Source organism: Diadema setosum, chromosome 3, assembly GCF_964275005.1.
Source record: "Diadema setosum chromosome 3, eeDiaSeto1, whole genome shotgun sequence".
NCBI lineage: Eukaryota > Metazoa > Echinodermata > Echinoidea > Diadematoida > Diadematidae > Diadema > Diadema setosum.
Window position 1 is genome coordinate 16,954,075 of NC_092687.1, and position 6,189 is coordinate 16,960,263.

A 6,189-nucleotide genomic window follows, 5' to 3' on the forward strand; every position below is an offset into this window, starting at 1 on the left:
TTTTGATAATAAGCAATAATTTTCTAGACAAAAAAAAAACACGTAAAGTCGTTTAGATTTAACTCCAAGGTGAAATAGCAAAAAAAAAGGGGGACAAAACGAGCGCAAAAGTAATTTTATTTTGTCGGCCATCTTGGAATTCAATATGGCGGACCTCTGACATAGATTTTAATACCGCCATCATGTTCCTAGACACTGAAAACATGGGAAAAGACGTTTGAATCTCAGTCCTAAGTGCAATAGAACAGGAGATATGGCCAAAAGTATTATGATTTTGGCGGCCATATTGGAATTCAAAATGGCGGCCCCCAGAGGGCGCTATTTTTTTGGATCCATTTTTTTCTACAATCCTCATGTATCATAGATACCATGTGCAAAATTTCATGCTTTCTTCAAAAAGTGAACGATTCTGGTGCTTAGCCGTTCTACTATTATCGCTGTTTGGTATTACAGTGTAGATGAAAAGTAAGTAATCAAGAAATTTCAAAAAGAAATGTCAAAAAGTACAAAATAATACTTTTTATGATGATATGTTGTTATATTGATATATTGGTCACTACATACATGTATGAAGGTACATTTTTGAAGTTATGGTCAAAAGAAGCAAACATTTTCTTATTATTCTCTTTATTTGCAAAACAAACTCTTCATATATATATATATATACATATATAATACATATATTAAAGTGTGTGTGTGTGTGTGTGTGACCCGCTACAACAAAAGGATCCTAAAGTCACTGACAGCTGAGCCGAGGAAATTGAGTTTGAAGTCACATCATCAAAATTGGTCAAAATGATCGGATTTCTGTTTTTGACATAATTTTGTAGACCGCTGGCGCTAAGCTTGAATGAACATCGCGGAGGTCGCTAGGATCATACCTTCTATTGTCAAGCGGTGAAAACTGTCTCGCCTCCCCTTGATCATGTTAGCGTCGGAAGGAAAACTTTCAAGGCGTTTTTCTCGAAACTCTAATTACCTCAGCTACTTGACATACGCTAATAAGATCATCAATGCCTCCGCAACCGAGTACTCTTATGAGTTGTGCTATACATATGAATTTAAAGTAGAAGAGTAAGGGAATAATATCAAGTCATTTTCAGAAAATTGTCCTTTCCGACTTTCGGATCCTTTTGTTGTAGCGGGTCATAGTACATATACATTGTATATAATATATATATATATATATATATATAATATTTATATATATAATACATTGTATATATATATATATATATATATATATACAATATACATAATATAGTCATGCGTACTCTGTAAATGTAAGCGAGCTAAATTTTCACTCTTTTTCTCGACCTAAATGTGATTAGCTCGAAAAAGACTGTAAATTCAGTCTTTTTAGACGGTAGGTATACCTTTTCGCTCCCACCACCGAGGGAAACTTTTCTTCCGATTTCGAGCGAAACGTGTACGAGTGAAATTCCACACTTTTTAGAGCTAATGCCGGGTCCCTGCGGTCTTCCACGAGCTGACTTGTACTATGATGAAATTCTTTTCGCTCTTTGAAAAGGAGCTGTTTGTTGTGACGCTTGTTTGATGAGAATTCTCATTTCACTCGGTCTGGAGAGTGAATAATGGAGCATACTTATGCGCATATCGCACAGGTTGACGGGTTTCTCACTTTGATTTTGGTGTCGATGTCGCCAGCAACTTCTTGCGACCTACCTACGTACACGTATTGTTATGTACGTACATGTACGTAAACAGTGCAGTGCCGTCCGTCACTAATAACGTACGTACACATATCGCCATCATGCACGTCTGGCCGGCATAGGAGAGGACGACTCGGTTCAATCAAGATATATGGGAGCAACGAACAAAACCTAAGCCATAAAAGGTATTTATAATTCTGTAAGAAATTTCTGTGCCAGCTCTGATGAGCAGCTGGACTACACTAGACCAATATTTCTAGTTCTATTCTAACTCTAAATCGCAAAAAAGTCTGCGTAGTTTATCCCTACAGCCGGCTACGCGGGCCTACGTACGGTATGTAGGGGTCCAACCCACCGACCGGGTCCATAACGACCGACCGCGCATTATAATGGCATTGCGCGTACAGAAAGAAAATGTACGCATGGGACTGCGCGCAACGGTGTTCGATTCTTCACTGGGCTACGCTACCGAGTAAAATGTGGCGAAAACAAGTAAGTATTCCCTCTAAATTACCGAAATTTAGCAAAATCGAATAAGGTTTATCGTGTAACTACATATAACTAGACGGCTAGGCCTACCTTTGCTGATTCGTTGTTAGATGTAGAGTATCCTTCCGTAATAAATTTGACGATTTTGACCGCAAAATTGTCACCGCCGCTTGTACGATCGTGCACACACGTTACACATACACATGACATAAACATTTTGTCGCCCGCTACGACCGTACGAGTTGATGCAGAAACGAGAAATGAATGTGAAAAAACAAACCGACTCATCTAATTTATTTCAATTACGATGAAAAGTTTCCTAATGAAAATCAAGTCAAATTCATCAAACAGTCCTTCAAAAGTAATATCGAAGGATTCAAAATATATTCAAATATTATTGGGGAAAAAAATGACGGCTAGAAAAAAAACAGCGGCCTGTCGAAAAAAAAAAAACGCATTTAAGTGCCCTTTATACGTATTGTCAGGGTGGTCGGTTGAAATGAGCAGGGCAACTGAGTGCGGAAAAAATGACACCCCACGCGTTCGAAGCCGCCGTCTAAGAGCGCATGCCTCAGATCGCATTTTCAGTGCGCGCTTGTGAATCCGGAGTATTTTCTCCACACGTGAGTAAAATTTCAGGCAAATTGTGAGATTTTTCACGTTTCTATTGATAGAAAAACGTTAGGTGTCCGATATTATGAACACCCAACCATACTACTAGTTCATGATCCTGGACACGATTAATGATAGACCCATGTAACATGTACTCTACCGCCAGTACCGGAATATTGTAATTCAAACAGACTGTGGGCTTTTTCAGAGGGATAAAATAGACCCCATTTGGGATAGTCGAAGCTTTCAAGAATACAGGGTTAGGCCTACAGATGAGTGTCTTGTCTCAGTAGTTTGCAAGGGGACTACCTTACCGGACCCTAAAGGCATAGGGCCCAGAACGGGCTCCCGCGAGCGTATTTTACATAACTACCGTACTCTTAAGGGCTTTTTACACTTGTAAATTTTTGCTTAGCCCCGGACCAACGGTGGGGCTAAGGGGGGGCCTTAGCCCCACCGTTGGTACGGGACTATCCTTAGCCCACTTTCTGCTTACACTCGTTTTTGCCAAAGTGGGCTAGCCCCACCGATAGTACGGTACTATCTGGCCCTGCAAAATAGCAGGGGTTAGCACCGCAATTGCGGTGCCAAGCAAGTGAGTGTAAACAGAACGAAAAAATAATCCTGGGCTAAGCGACGGAGACGAAGTCCGACCCTCACTGACCAATCAGAAACGAGGTAATCAAGTGCTGCCGGTGCGTGCGTGTACGTGTACAGTACACAGCGTAATTATGAATATTCATGTGGTTTGGAAAGTCCGGGGCTAAGAAATACGAGTGTAAAAAAGGTCAGTTTTCTCCTTAGCCCCGGACAAGAGATAGTACGGGACTAATTGGCGAGTGTAAAAAGCTGAAAAAATTGGTACGGGACTAACGATAGTCCTGGGTCAGAGAAAGTCCGGGGTTAAGAAACACAAGTGTAAAAAGCCCTTTACATGCATCTGTGGATGCATGGATCCATGAACCCGGGTACTGTATGTAGGCTTCTGCTTGTGTGTGAAGCTGCTGTGTGTATGTGTGTGTGTGCCCGTCTGTGTGTGCGTGCGTGCGTGTGTGTGTGTCAATGTGCTCGTGTGCTCAAAATATAGACCCTATATATATATTTTTTGTATTTTGTTTTTGCTTCTTGTGATTGGGTGTTGGCCATTTCTTGGCAAATTTGGTTCTGACTGCTCTGGTACAGATTTAGATAATCTATATTCTAGAGGGTAAGTTGTCAATTATATGTCAATTATCAGATGCTTATGGTACATTTTCTGATTGCATTATGATACAGATTATAGGATTTTTTTTGTGCTTTCAAGTAATCTTCGTTTTACAGGAGGCCCTTTTTAGAAAATCACTGTACTCAGTACTGTATCGTTTTATCTATTACTATAGTTACTATTGCATTATGCTTTCTCGTTATATAAATATCTATGTATTTATTATGTATTATATTTTATGACTCTACTTGTATTTTCAAATTTTTCAACAGTATAAATTGAATTATCTGTGTATTCATTTCGTATTATGTTTTATGACATGTATTTTCAATTTGTTCAACAGTATGAATTGACAAAATACTCCGTATGATGTGTTACTTTTTGTTTGATGAAAATAAAGTATAATTGGAATTGAAAATGAAGGAGGAATAATGCAAACTCCTAGACAAAACACCCACTTTTCCCAAAATTGTCTCACTGACTGAATCTGTATTGCTGATTGCAACCATTTGACAACCCACTTCATTTAGGGTAGTGATGTACAATAAAGATTGATTTGATATATTCTCATGTTTCACTTCAGCTTTGATTTCATACAGGTCTACTGATGTGCCGCTACACAGATCCGTATGGAGTTTGAATTGATCAATCCCGGAAACGGCTCAAAATTCCTTTCAAGTTGGGGATCTAACATTGCTGAAGAATCCTTCCCAGCAGGTAGCCCAGTCTGAGGGTCTCATCTCACTGATTATGCCATGGATCTAGGTGAGTGTAGCCTCATAGCAAATTAAAATGACATGATTTAGTCACTAACATCACGACAAAAACAACTAACTTATTGAACCACTCTCACTTAATAAGAGAAAGAGGATTCTGAAAATCAGTTTCCCACCCTTACCCATATACAACTATCTACTTGTTCTCCTCTTGCAGAATGTGACCTGAGTTGTTCAACTTGTATTTATTTTGTTGGATACAACACATAATATGTATATGGGTTCATGTACATGGAAAAATGCACTAAACAAAAAATGTGCGCAAAAACAGAGAATACCCCACATGATTTAATTGCAAGGAACACTGTACACTGACCTTGTTGCCTATCTTTCCTCTCTACTGTACTAATTCTGTTCATGTGCAGATTAGTAATTTCCTCCATGGACCATTTGCCATGTTAATGATCTTATGAATGCCTTTCTTTCTATCTCCCTCTCTCAAATTATTGTGCTTCCGAGATTGACTGTTGCTCATTACAGTAGAATGTTTGGCAGGCTTTGAAAGCATTTGAATCTTATGTGAATTTTAGGAGACCAAGGAGCCTCGGTACTGTTGACAAAACTTCTGCCAACATCCTGCATCAAGACAGGAAGGAAAGAGTAAGGAGCCAACAACTGACAGTGCTCTCCTGCATCTCTTTGAAGAAAGATCTGTGAGTTCATTTACTGTCTTCCCTGTGACATTAATACCTGTGAAATTTAACCTGTTGATCTAAGTAATAAGAAACGTATGGTTCTTTAACAATATCCAATTATTTTTACAGATGTTTTGAAGTATACTGTCTCACAGGCACATTGATGACTGTACATCGTTAGCACATTCTATATTTTTACAATTATGTTCTAGTCACACCTTTCTATGCCTTGAAATCATGGCATGATACGTAAGAATGTAAATGCATCTTTATCTATACACATTTTTTCGTGGTGGTAGAGACGATTATAATGTTAAAAGTTTGTTTACAAGACATGGGAATATGTCCATTAAATTTTCCAGGTTGTGTTTCAAATTTAGATTACACAAGTAAATATCCAACAATGTACGCTTTCTTGTGATGATCCACTGTCATACACTTAGACGAGAGGAGAAAGAGAAAAGAAAATTCAGAACTCTGGAGTTGCATATTCACATGTTTTCATTTATATTGTTGTACTCTATTATTTTCTCTGGTACAGATAATGATGCAGCAGCGCAAGAAGAGGACCAAGAGTTTATCCAGCCCTTCTTGCTTTTTTTTTGCTGGTGGGCGGGAACAACGGTATTTAATTTTTGATGATGATACGACCCTTCTTGGAGAGGAAGACATCTTTAAGGCTTTGGATCGCCTGTTCACAAAGTCTTCACTTTCAATATGGAATTCCCAACAATAGACTTGTCGATCACAGACTCTTGACATTTTTATATATTTCATCTATGAATCCCCGCTGATATCAA

At 38.7% G+C, this 6,189-nt stretch overlaps 1 long non-coding RNA gene across 1 annotated transcript; it reads left to right on the forward strand.

Moving 5' to 3' along the window:
* Positions 1-1,787: 1,787 nt before the first annotated feature.
* LOC140226232 (uncharacterized) lies at positions 1,788-5,401 on the forward strand. Its single transcript, XR_011900916.1, has 3 exons — positions 1,788-1,858; positions 4,562-4,743; positions 5,285-5,401. It is a non-coding gene; the product is annotated as an uncharacterized lncRNA (long non-coding RNA).
* Positions 5,402-6,189: the final 788 nt, after the last annotated feature.